The sequence below is a fragment of the Hylobates moloch genome, unplaced genomic scaffold (assembly GCF_009828535.3).
Source record: "Hylobates moloch isolate HMO894 unplaced genomic scaffold, HMol_V3 SCAFFOLD_7, whole genome shotgun sequence".
Taxonomy (NCBI): Eukaryota; Metazoa; Chordata; class Mammalia; order Primates; family Hylobatidae; genus Hylobates; species Hylobates moloch.
In genome coordinates, this window is record NW_026652282.1 from 90,797,276 (window position 1) to 90,811,431 (window position 14,156).

The 14,156-nt window shown below is 38.2% G+C and overlaps 1 protein-coding gene across 1 annotated transcript in view; it reads right to left on the minus strand.

Annotated features, from left to right (window-relative positions):
• The window catches only part of IRS4 (insulin receptor substrate 4), a 396,018-nt gene that overhangs the window by 68,278 nt on the left and 313,584 nt on the right, over positions 1-14,156 (minus strand). The window lies entirely within an intron of this gene.

Sequence of the window (14,156 nt, forward strand, 5' to 3'; positions counted from 1 at the left end):
TAAATACTTTAAGTTCTAGGGTACATGTGCACAACGTGCAGGTTTGTTACATATGTATACATGTGTCATGTTGGTGTGCTGCACCCATTAACTCGTCATTTACATTAGGTGTATCTCCTAATGCTATCCCTCCCTCCTCTTCTAGGGTTTTATGGTTTGGGCTTTTACATTTAAATCTTTAATCCATCTTGAGTTAGTTTTTGTGTAAGGTGTAAAGAACTAGTCCATTTTCAGTTTTCTGCATTTGACTAGCCTGTTTTCCCAGCACCATTTATTGAACAGGGAATCATTTCCCCATTGCTTGTTTTTGTCTGGTTTGTCAAAGATCAGATGGTTATATATGTGTGTTGTTATTTCTGAGGTCTCTGCTCTATTCCATTGGTCAATATATCTGTCTTGGTACCAGTACCATGCTCTTTTGGTTACTGTGGCCTTGCAGTATAGTTTGAAGTCAGGCAGCGTGATGCCTCCAGCTTTGTTCTTTTTGCTTAGGATTTCTTGACCGTACAGGCTCTTTTTTGGTTCCATATGAAATTTAAAGTAGTTTATTCTAATTATGGGGAATATGTCAATGGTAGTTTGATGGGAATAGCATTGAATCTATAAATTACTTTGGGTAGTATGGCCATTTTCACAATGCTGATTTTTCCTATCCAGGAGCATGGAATGTTTTTCCATTTGTTTGTGTCCTCCCTTATTTGCTTGGGGAGTGCTTTGTAGTTTTCCTTGAAGAGGTCCTTCACATCTCTTGTTAGCTTTATTCCTAGGTATTTTATTATCTTTGTAGTGATTGCAAATGGGAATTCATTCATGATTTGGTTCTCTGCTTGTCTATTGTTGGTGTATAGGAATAATTGTGATTTTTGCACATTAATTTTGTATCCTGAGACTTTGCTGAAGTTGCTTATCAGCTTAAGGAGTTTTGGGGTTGAGACGATGGGGTTTTCTAAATATAAAATTGTGTCATCTGCAAACAGAGACAATTTGACTTCCTCTCTTCCTATTTGAATACCCTTTACTTTTTTATCTTGCCTGATTACCCTGGCCAGAGCTTCTAATACTATGTTGAATAGGAGAGGTGAGAGAGGGCATCCTTGTCTTGTGCACGTTTTCAAAAGGAATGCTTCTGGGTTTTGCCCATTCAGTATAACAGCTGTGGGTTTGTCTTAAATAGCTCTTGTTATTTTGAGATATGTTCCATCAATACCTAGTTTATCGAAAGTTTTTAACATGAAGGGATGTTGAATTTTATATAAGGCCTTTCCTGCATCTATTGAAATGACCATTTAGTATTTGTCTTCGGTTCTGTTTGTGTGATGGATTAAGTTTATTGATTTGCATATGTTGAACCAGCCTTGCATCCCAGGGATAAAGCCGAATTGATCGTATTGGATATGCTTTTTGACATGCTTTGGGATTCAGTTTGCCAGTATTTTATTGAGGATTTACGCCACATTGTTCTGCAGGGATATTGGCTTTAAGTTTTCTTTTTTTGTTGTGTCTCTGCCTGGTTTTGGTATCAGGATGATGCTGACTTCATAAAATGAGTTAGGGAGGAGTCCCTCCTTTTCAGTTGTTTGGAATAGTTTCAGAAGAAATGGTACCAGCTCCTTTTTGTGTCTCTGGTGGAATTCCACTGCAAATCTGTTGGGTCCTGCCTTTTTTTGGTTGGTAAGCTATTAATTCCTGCCTCAATTCCAGAACTTGTTATTGGTCTATTCAGCGATTTGACTTCTTCCTGGTTTAGTCTTGGGGGAGTGTATGTGTTCAGGAATTTATCCATTTCTTCTAGTTTAGATCATTCTACTATAAAGACACATGCACACTTATGTTTATTGTGACACGATTCACATTAGCAAAGACTTGAAACCAACCCAAATGTCCATTAATCATAGATTTGATAAAGAAAATGTGGCACATACACACCATGGAATACTATGCAGCCATAAAAAAGGATGAGTTCATGTCCTTTGCTGGGACCTGGATGAAGCTAGAAACCATCATTCTCAGCAAACTAGCACAAGAACAGAAAACCAAACACTGCATGTTCTCACTCATAAGTGGGAGTTGAACAATAAGAATACATGGACACAGGGAGGGGAACATCACACACAGGGGCATGTCTGGAAGTTGGGGGCTGGGGGAGGGATAGCATTAAGAAAAATATCTAATGTAGATGATGGGTTCATGGGTGCAGCAAACCACCATGGCACATGTATACCTACGTAACAAACCTGCACGTTCTGCACATGTACCCTAGAACTTCAAGTATAATAATAATAATAAAAGAAAACCTCTGAAAGAGCACAAATAGACAATCTAAGGTCACACCTCAAGGAGCTAGAGAAACAAAAACAAATGAAACCTAAATCCAGCAGAATAAAAGAACAAAGATCAGAACAAAACTAAATGAAATTAAAACAAGAAAAATACAAAAGATAAATGAAACAAAAAGCTGGTTCTTTGAAAAGATAAATAAAATTTATAGACCATTAGCAAGATTAACTAAGAAAAGAGGAGAGAAATTTTAAATAAGCTCAATTAGAAATGAAATGGGAGATATTACAACTGATACCACAGAAATATAAAAGATCATTCAAGGCTACTATAAACACCTTTATCCACATAAACTAGAAAACCTAGAAAAGATGAATAAATTCCTGGAAATATACAGCCCTCCTAGCTTAAATCAGAAAGCATTAGAACTCCTGAGCCGACCAATAACAAGCAGCAAAAGTAAAATGGTAATAAAAAATCACCAATAAAAAGTAGTCCAAGACTAGACAGATTCACAGCTGAATTCTATCAGACATTCAAAGAAAAATTGGTACTAATCTTATTGACAATATTTCACAGAATTGAGAAAAAGGGAATCCTCCCTAAATTACTCTATGAAGCCATTATCACCCTAATACCAAAACCAGGAAAGGATGTAACAAAAAAAGAAAACTCCAGGCCAGTATCCCTGAGGAACATAGACGCAAAAATCCTTAACAAAATACTAGCTAACTGAATCCAACAGTATATCAAAAAGATTATCCACCATGATCAAGTGGGTTTCATACCAGGGATGCAGGAATGGTTTAACATACACAAGTCAATAAATGTGATACAGCACATAAACATAATTAAAAACAAAAATCACATGATCGTATTAATAGATGCAGAAAAAACATTTGACAAAATCCAGCATCCTTTATGATTAAAACCCTCAGCAAAATTGGCATACAAGGGACATACCACAACGTACTAAAAGCAATCTATGACAACCCCACAGCCATCATAATACTGACTAGGGAAAAGTTGAAAGCATTCTCCCTGAGAACTAGAACAAAACAAGAATGCCCACTCTCACTGCTTCTGTTCAACATAGTACTGGAAATCTTAGCCAGAGCAATAAGACAAGAGAAATAAATAAAAGGCATCCAAATCTGTAAAGAGGAAATCAAACTGTTGCTGTTTGCCGATGATATGATCTTAGACCTAGAAAGCCCTAAAGACTCATCCAAAAAGCTCATAAAACTGATAAATGAATTCAGCAACATTTCAGGATACAAAATTAATGTACAAAAATCAGTAGCCCTGCTATATACCAATGGTGACCAGGCTGAGAATCAAATAAAGAACTCAACCCCTTTTACAATAGCTGCAAAAAAAAAAATACTTAGAAATATACCTAACCAAGGATGTGAAAGACCTCTATAAGAAAAACTAAAAAACATTGCTGAAAGAAATCATAGATGAAACAAACAAATGGAAGCACATCCCATGCTCATGGATGGGTAGACTCAATAGTGTGAAAATGACCATACTGCCAAAAGCAATCTACAAGTTCAATGCAATTCCCATAAAAATACTACCATCATTCTTCACATAACTAGAATAAACACCCTTAAAATTCATATGGAACCAAAAAAGCGCTCACGTAGCCATAGCAAGACTAAATGGAAAGAACAAACCTGGAGGGATCACATTACCTGACTTCAAATTAAACTGTAAGGCAATAGTCACAAAAACAGCATGGTATTGGTATAAAAATAGGCACATAGACCTATGGAACAGAATAGAAAACCCAGAAATAAAGCCAAATGCTTATTGCCAACTAATATTCTACAAAGTGAACAAAAACATAAAGTGGAGAAAGGACACCCTATTCAACAAATGGTGCTGGGATAATTGGCAAGCCACACGGAGAATAAAACTACATCCTCGGCCAGGCGAGGTGACTCATGCCTGTAATCCCAGCAGTTCGGGAGGCCAAGGCGGGTGGATCATGAGGTTATAAGATCGAGACCATCCTGGCTAACACAGTGAAACCCCATCTCTACTAAAAATACAAAAAAATTAACCGGGTGTGATGGCGGGCACCTGTAGTCCCAGCTACTCAGGAGGCTGAGGCAGGAGAATGGCGTGAATCTGGGAGGTGGAGCTTGCAGTGAGCCGAGATCCTGCCACTGCACTCCAGCCTGGGCGACAGCAAGGCTCTGTCACAAAAACAAAAAAACAAAAACAAAAAAAAACTGCATCCTCCTCTCTTACCTTATACAAAAATCAACTCAAGATGGATCAGAGACTTAAATCTAAGACCTGAAACTATAAAAATTCTAAAAGATAACATTGGCAAAGCCTAGAAGTCTAGAAGACATTGGCTGAGGGAAAGATTTCATGACCAAGATCCCAAAAGCAAATGCAACAAAAACAAAGATAAATAAATGGGAGTTAATTAAACTAAAGTGCTTCTGCACAGCAAAAAGAATAATCAAAAGAATAAGCAGACAATCCACAGAGCGGGAGAAAATCTTCACAACCTATATATCTGACAAAGGACTAATATCCAGAATCTACAAGGAACTCAAACAAATTAGCAAGAAAGAAACAAGGAATCCCATCAAAAGTGGGCTAAGGACATGAATAGACAATTTTCAAAACAAGATACACAAATGTCCAGCAAATATATGAAAGAATGCTCAACATCACTAATGGTCAGGAAAATACAAATCAAAACCACAATGTGATACCACCTTACTCCTGCAAGAATGCCCATAATCAAAAAGTCAAAATAAAAAAAATAGATGTTGGGAACAATTCTACATTGCTGGTGGGAATGTAAACTAGTACAATGAATTATGGAAAACAGTGTGGAGAGTCCCTAAACAACTAAAATAGAACTACCATTTGATGCAGCAATCCCAGGAAAGGAAGTCATTATACGAAAAAGATACTAGTGCACACCTTTATAAGAGCACAATTTGCAATTGCAAGAAAATAAAACAAGCCCAAATGTCCATCAATCAATGAGTGGATAAAGAATTTCTGGTATATATGTGTGATGGAATACTACTCAACCATAAAAAGGAACGAATTAATGGCATTCACAGCAACCTGGATGGAACTAGAGATTATTATTCCAAGTGAATTAACTCAGGAATGGAAAACCAAACGTCATATGTTCTTACTCATAAGTGGGAGCTAAGCTGTGAGGCTACAGAGGCATAGGAATGACACAATGGACTTTGGGGACTTGAGGAAAAGGGTGAGGGGGTAAGGGATAAAAGACTACAAATTGGGTTCAGCGTATACTGCTCAGGTGATGGGTGCACCAAAATCTCACAAATCACCACTAAGTAACTTACCCACATAACCAAATACCACTGGTTCATTAAAAACCTATGGAAATAAAAAAAATTGTTTTAAAAAAGAAATAATTCTCCTGCATTCACTCCCCCTTTTGGAAAGGAAAGTGAACACATTCCCTCTGGTTTTGTTTTATATTTTATGGTGGATGGCAGATGAAAAACAAACATCAAATGTTTGTCAATTTTTGTTGTGACAGCACCACTCAACATGCATAAATTTATGTTTTCTAATGACAATAAAATGCAGATAACATTTCTGTAATTAAAAAACCCTTGAAAATCAGAGCTGTTTTATGGGTTTTTAAACCCAGTTTCTCAGGATTAAATTTAAGATGAGACACAGAATGCATTTGTACTCCCCAGTATTTGTCCTTTACTGTTTAAAAAGAAAACTCTCCAATGGGAAATCAATTTTCTTATTATGATAGTTGTAATATCTTTATCAACGTCCTGCCTGATGGAAAAGTCATTGTTATAACCACTGTGAAAAACAGTTTGGATATTTTTTAGTAGGCATTTACTCAAGGGAAAGGGAAACGTGTGTCCATATAAAAACCTATATGCAATTGTTTATAGCAGCTCTATTCATAATCTCCCCAAAGCAGAAACAATCCAAATGTCCATCAGCTGGTGAATGAATAAACACTCTGATTCATCCATCGACACAACGGAACACAATTTATCAATAAAAAAGAGCAAACTATTGATACATGAAACAACATGGATGAATCTCAAATGTGTATTGCTAAGCAAAAGAAACCAGACTCAAAAGGTTATATACTGTTTGAATCCATTTATAAGATATTCTAGAAAATAAAAATCCATAAAGACATAAATCAGACCAGTGGCTGGTTGGAGGGGAGCCTGGAAGTGTTGACTACAAAGGGACACAAGGGAAATGTTTGAATCACGATTGTGATTATACAGCTGTATGCATTTTTCAAAATTCACAGAACTGTACACCAAAAGGGGGGATTTTAATGTATCTAAATTAATCTCACATTAATAAAACACATTGTAAGATATTATTTAACTATTTCCACTAACAATTACTCACAACTGATTAACTATTCGGTGACATTTCCAAGCCCATTGCTTCTTCTCTTGTTGACATTTTGGCTGGTTTCTGGTATATTCACACTTCTACCAGAAAGTGATAGATGCTAAAATGAGAATGGGATAAACCTTAAATCAGTTGATATTTATTAATTATGAAAAATATAGATGCAAGTATAGGAAAGCCAAGGTCTGAAATTAGTTTTGGGGGTGAGCATGTTAAGAATTACAATGATTTATCTCCAGTGATTCTGAAACATGAAAGCTTAAAGAGCTTTTGTTTATGTAAATTATATCCTCCAATACTTACCATATCAATAATTAAAACTGAGAAATGTTAAAAATATTTTTTATTAATTCATTTAAGATGAACAATAATACATCTATTATATGTTAACATAATCATGTAGGTATGAAAAACCCCTACATTTTCAGAAACAAAAAAGGTAGCCATAGTATGGGGGTAGGGGCCAGGATGGTCGACTGGAAATAGCTGCAGTCAGAAGCTTTCACAGACAAGAAAGAAAACGGCAAGTGAATCCTGCACTGGCAACTGAGGTATCCAGGTTTTCTCAATGAGTCTGACTAGATGGTTGGTGCAACCCATGGAGAGCAAGAAAAAGCAGGGTGGTGCAATGGCCCACCTGGGAGCCGCATGGGGCAAGGGGAGCTCCCACCCCCAGCCAAGGGAGGTAGTGAGTGATAGTGCTCCCCTGCCCAGGAAACCACACTTTTTCCATGGATCTGTGCAACCCATGCATCAGGAGATTCCCCTCGTGAGCCCCTGCCTCCAGGGCCTTGGCTCCCAAGCACAGAGCTGTGCAGATTGTCAATGGCCACTTGGCTGCAGACTAAGACTACTGAGTTTCTGGGAGGAGAGGTAGCCACCATCACCGTGGCTCCCTGCAGCCTAAGATGACTGAGGTCCCTGGGGGAAGTGGTGGCAGCCATCACTACAGCTGCCTGCAGCCTAAGATGACTGAACTCCCTGGGGAGAGGCAGCAAAAATCACTGCAGATCCAGTCAGCCATCTTTTCCTGGCTGTACCAAGGAGACTGGGCAGTTTGAACCCAGGAGGATTTCCCTACAGTGTAGCACAGCAGCTATGGCAGATCATGGCCAGACTGCCTCTTTAGGCCGGACCCTGACCCATCCCTCTTCACTGGATGGAGCATCCTTGCAGGGATTTCAGCAACTCCAGCCAAGGGTTTAGGGGCAAAACTCTGAACTCCCTGAAACTGAGCCCCTGTGAGGAAGGGTGGCTGCAGTCTCCACAGATCAGCAGACTTAATCTTTCCCCCTGCTGGCTCTGAGGAATCCGGGCAGTCCAGATGAGGTTGATTCCCCCCACTGTGGCACAGCCCCTCTGACAAGGGGCAGCCAGAGTGCTTTGTTAAGCAGGTCCCAGATCCCATGACTCCTGACTGGGTGAGACTCCCCGCAACAGGGGTTTCCAGACACTTTATACAGGAGCGTTCCTGCCTGCATTAGGTCTGTGCCTCTCTGGGACAGAGATCCTAGAGGAAAGAACAGGCAGCCATCTTTGCTGTTCTGCAGCATCCACAGATGACACCTCCAGGTGTGAGAGGGATACCAGTGAATAGGGTCTGGAGTGGATCCCCAGCAAACCACAGCAGCCCTACAGAAGAGGGGCTTGACTGTTAAAAGAAAAACAAACAGAAAGCAACAATAACTACAACAGCACCAACAAAAAAGTCCCCACAAAAACCCCATCCAAAGGTCAGGAGCCTCAAATATCAAAGACAACTCGTGAAGATGAGAAAGAATGAGTGAAATAATGCTGAAAACTCAAAAACCCAGAGTGCCTCTTCTCCTCCAAATGATTGCAACACCCCTGGAGCAAGGGCACAGAACTGGGCAGAGGCTGGGATGGATGAATTGACAGGAGTAGGCTTCAGAAGGTGGGTAATAACAAACTTTGCTGAACTAAAGGAGCATTTTCTAACCCAAGGCAAAGAAGCTAAGAATCATGATGAAACACTACAGGAGCTGTTAACTAGAATAAACAGTTTAGAGAGAAACATAAATGACCTGATGGAGCTGAAAAACACAACACAAGAACTTTACAATGCAACCACAGTATCAAGAGCCAAATTGACCGAGCAGAGCAAAAAAATTCAGAGCCCGAAGACTCTCTTGCTGAAATAAGACAGGCAGACAAGATTAGAGAAAAACAAAAGGAACAAACAACACCTCCAAGAACTATGAAATTATGTAAAAAGACTGAACCTACAAATGATTGGGATACCTGAAAGAGCCAGGGAGAACAGAACCAAGTTGAAAAACATCAGGATATCATCCAGGAGAACTTCCCCAATCTAACAAGACAGGCCAACATTCAAATTCAGGAAATCCAAAGAGCTCCAGTAAGATACTCCATGAGAAGATCAACCACAAGCACATAATCATCAGATTCTCCAAGGTCAAATTGAAGGAAAAAATGTTAAGGGCAGCCAGGGAGAAAGGTCAGGTCACCTACAAAGGGAAGACCATCAGAATAACAGTGAACATTTCAGCAGAAACTCTATAAGCCAGAAAATATTGGAAGTGAATATTCAACATTCTTAAAGAAAAGAATTTCCAACCCAGAATTTCCTATCTGACCAAACTAAGCTTCATAAATGAAGGAGAAATAAAACCCTTTGCAGACAAGCAAATGTTGAGGGATTTTATCCCCACCAGGCCTGCCTTGCAAGAGCTCCTGAGGGAAGCACTAAATATGGAAAGGAAAAACCATTACAAGCCACTTCAAAAACACACTGAAGTACAAAAATCAATGACAATTTGAAGGAAATACATCAACAAGTCTGCAAAATAACCAGATAGCATCATGATGACAGAATCAAATTAACACATAACAATATTAACCTTAAATGTAAATGGGCTTAAAAATGTCCCAATTCAAAGACACAAAATTGCCACCTGGATAAAGAGTCAAGACCCATCTCACGTACAAAGACACACATAGGCTCAAAATATAGGGATGGAGGAATATTTACCAAGCAAATGGAAAGCAGAAAAAAGCAGGAATTGCAATCCTAATTCCTGACAAAACAGACTTTAAACCAACAAAGATCACCCAAGACAAAGAAGGGCATTAAATAATAATAGAGGAATCAATTCAACAAGAAGAGCTAACTATCCTAAATATATATGCACCCAGATTCATAAAACAAGTTCTTAGAGGCCTACAAAGAGGCTTAGATTCCCACAGAATAATAGTGGGAAACTTTAACACCCCACTGTCAATATTAGACAGGTCACTGAGACAGAAAATTAACAAGTGATATGCTTTGGCTGTGTCCCCACCCAAATCTCACCTGGAATTTTAATAATCTCCATATGTGAAGGGCAGATCCAGGTAGAGATAATTGAATCAGTGAGGTGGTTTTCCCCATACTGTTCTCATGGTAGTGAATAAGTCTTATGGGATCTGATGGTTTTATATAGGGGAGTTCCCCTGCACAAACTCTCATGCCTGCTAAAATGTAAGATGCCTTTGCTTCTCCTTCACCTTCCACCATGATTGTGAGGCCTCCACAGCCATGTGAAACTGTGAGTCCATTAAATCTCTTTCCTTTTTAAATTACCCAGTCTTGGGCATGTCTTTATTAGCAGCGTGAGAACAGACTAATACCACAAGGATATGAACAAGGACTTGAACTCAGCTCTGGATCAAGTAAATCTGATAGATATCTACAGAATTCTCCACCTCAAATCAAAAGAATATACATTCTTCTTGGTGCCACATGGCACTTACTCTGAAATCAATCACATAATTGGGAGTAAAATACTCTTTGGCAAATGCAACATAACTGAAATCATAACAAACAGTCTCTCACATCACAGCACAGTCAAATTAGAACTTAGAGAAACTCACTCAAAACCACACAACTCATGGAAATTGAACAATCAGCTCCTGAATAACTCCTGGGTAAATAATGAAATTAAAGCAGAAATCAAGAAGTTCTTTGAAATGAATGAGAACAGAGAGACAATATGCCAGAACCTCTGGGATGCAGCTATACCAGTGTTAAGAGGGAAATTTATAGCACTAAATGCCCACATCAAAAAGCTAGGAAGATCTCAAATCAATACCCTAACATGACAACTAAAAGAACTAGAGAACAAGAGCAAACAAACCCCAAAGCTAGAAGACAAGAAATAACCAAGATCAGAGTGGAACTTAAAGAGATAGAGATAGAAAAACCTTCAGAAATCAATAAATCCAGGGGCTGTTTTTTGAAAAAAATAATAAAATAGAAAGACTGCTAGCTAGACTTATGAAGAAGAAAAGAGAAAAGAATCAAATAGACACAATAAAAAACGATAAAGGGGATATTACCACTGACCCCACAGAAATACAAACAATTATCAGAGAATAATATAAACACCTTTATTCAAATAAAGTAGAAAATCTAGAAGAAATAGATAAATTCCTGAACACATACACCCTCCTGAGATTAAACTGGGAAGAAGTTAAATCCTTGCTTAGATCAATAACAAGTTCTGAAATTGAAGTAGTAATAAATAACCCCAAAAAAGCCAGGACCAGACAGTTTTACAGCTTAATTCTACCAGAAGTACAAAGAGAAGCTGATACCATTGGTACCATTTCTTCTGAAACTATTCGAAACAATTGAAAAAGAGGGACTTCTCCCTAACTCGTTTTATGAGGCCAGCATCATCCTGATACCAAAACCTGGCAGACATACAACAACAAAAAAATTTCAAGCCATTATTTCTGATGAATATCAATGCAAAAATCCTCAAGAACATACAGGCAAACCAAATCCAGTGGCACAACAAAAAGCATATTCAACATGAACAAACCAGATTTATCCCTAGGATGCAATACTGGTTCAACATATGCAAATCAATAAACATAATCCATCACGTAAACAAAACCAATGACAAAAACCACATGATCATCTCAATAGATGCAGAACAAGCCTTTGATAAAATTCAACATCCCCTCATGTTAAAAACTCTCAATAGACTAGGTATTGATGGAACACACCTTAAAATAATCAGAGCCATTTATGACAAACCCACAGCCAATATCATACTGAATAAGCAAAAGCTGCAAGCATTCCCCTGGAAAACCTCCACAAGACAGGGATGCCCTCTCTCACCACTCTTATTGAACACAGTATTGAAAATTCTGGCCAGGGCAATCAGGCAAGAGAAAGAAATAAAGCACATTCAAATAGGAAAAGAGAAAGGCAAACTGTCTCTGTTTGCAGATGACATGATCCTATATTTAGAAAACCCCATCCTCTAAGCCCAAAAGCTTCTTAAGCTGATAAGTAACTTTAGCAAAGTCTCAGGATAAAAAATGAATGTTCAAAAATTACAAGCATTTCTATACGCCAGCAACAGACAAGCAGAGATCCAAATCACAAATGAACTCCCATTCACAATTGCTACAAAAAGAATAAAATACCTAGGAGTACAGCTAACAAGGGAAGCGAAGGACCTCTTCAAGGAGAACTACAAACCACTGCTCAAGGAAATAAGAGAGGACACAAACAAATGGGAAAAACATTCCATACTAATGGATAAGAAGAATCAGTATTGTGAAAATGGCCATACTGCCACAAATAATTTATAGATTTAATGTGATTTCCATTAAACTACCATTGACATTCTTCACAGAATTAGAAAAAATACTTTAAAATTTATATGGAATCAAAAAAGAGCCTATATAACCAAGACAAGCCTAAGCAAAAAGAACAAAGCTGGAAGCATCGTGCTACCCAACTTCAAACTGTACTACAAGGCTACAATCACTAAAACAGCATGGTCCTGGTACAAAAAAGGACAAACAGACCAATGGAATAGAATAGAGATCACAGAAATGACACCACACATCTAAAAACATCTCATCTTCAACAAACCTAACAAAAACAAGCAATGGAGAAAAGATTCTCTATTTAATAAATGGTGCTGGAAAAACTGGCTAACAGTATGCAGAACATAGAAACTGAACCCCTTCCTTACACCTCAAACAAAAATAAACTAAAGATGGGTTAAAGACTTAAACGTAAAACCCTAAACTGTGAAAATCCTAGAAGAAAATCTACGCAATACTATTCAGGACATAGGCATGGGCAAAGATTTCATGATGAAAATATCAAAAGCAATTGCAACAAATGCAAAAATTGACAAATGGGATCTAGTTAAACTAAGGAGCTTCTGCACAGCAAAAGAAATTATTACCAGAGTGAACAACCTACATAATGGAAGAAAGTTTTTGCAATATATCCATCTGAGAAAGGTCTAATATCCAGAATCTATAAGGAACTTAAAGAAATTTACAAGAAAAAAATAAGCAACCTTATCAAAAAGTGGGCAAAGAATATGAACAAGCTGCTTCTCAAAAGAAGACTTTTATTCAGCCAACAAGCATATGAAAAAAAGTTCAACATCACTGATCATTAGAGAAATGCAAATCAAAACCACAATGAGATATCATCTCAAGTCAGTCAGAATGGTGTTTTTTTTCAAGATTCTGAAAACTTTTAATGTACATATAGCAATTTGTACACTATAGCAAAAAATTGCATTATTCAAGAATAAGTTACTTGTACAGTACATAAACAATACATAAAATGTGCAAAATACCTTCTGCCTATAATCACACAAGATGAATCCACTTTTTGTGTTATCACAACGTACTGTATATTCTAACCAAACACTGGATGTCAGATGTGTCCTTTATATACTCTCAAGTTCCTCCAGCTTGTGGGAGATATTAGACTTAGCCCTGAATAGAAAGCATGAAGGAATCTCAGGCAACCCTCAAGGAAGGGTCCAAGGCCTTGATTTTAGGTTAAGAAACCGTTATGTAAAAATAGTGCTCTCTGGCCCAAGATTTTAATGATTGCTATTCCTTTTTCCTGTGATCAAAGGCAGCTTTATACCAGATAAAGCCATATGGATTGCTGGTCTAATATTCAAGGCAGGTTAGTTGACTTAATTCTTTGGTGCTGGTGACTATTAGTTTGTAAAAGTTCAATAAAGTCAGATGAAAGAAGTGATGGTCCTGGGAGCTGTCAAGCTGTACTGTTGGGGTCTATAATTAAGGCTAACTGGAGGGATCATGATGTCTACTTTCCAATCTGGTGTTGAGCCATGGCTCTTGGTGGAAGTTGCTGGCAGGGCCTGGTAGGGACTGGAAGGAGATTGGTGGGGTGTGCTGTGCCTGTGATGGCCTTTTCTTTGTGCTGGAGCAGGCCCAGCTGACGAAGGGGTGTGCAGCAGTGTGGGCCATGCACCTTACTGGCTGCAGCTAGAATGGTGATTTTTTTTTTATTGTACTTTAAGTTTTAGGGTACATGTGCACAACGTGCAGGTTAGTTACATATGTATACATGTGCCATGTTGGTGTGCTGCACCCATTTAACATTAGGTATATCTCCTAATACCTACCTCCCCCCC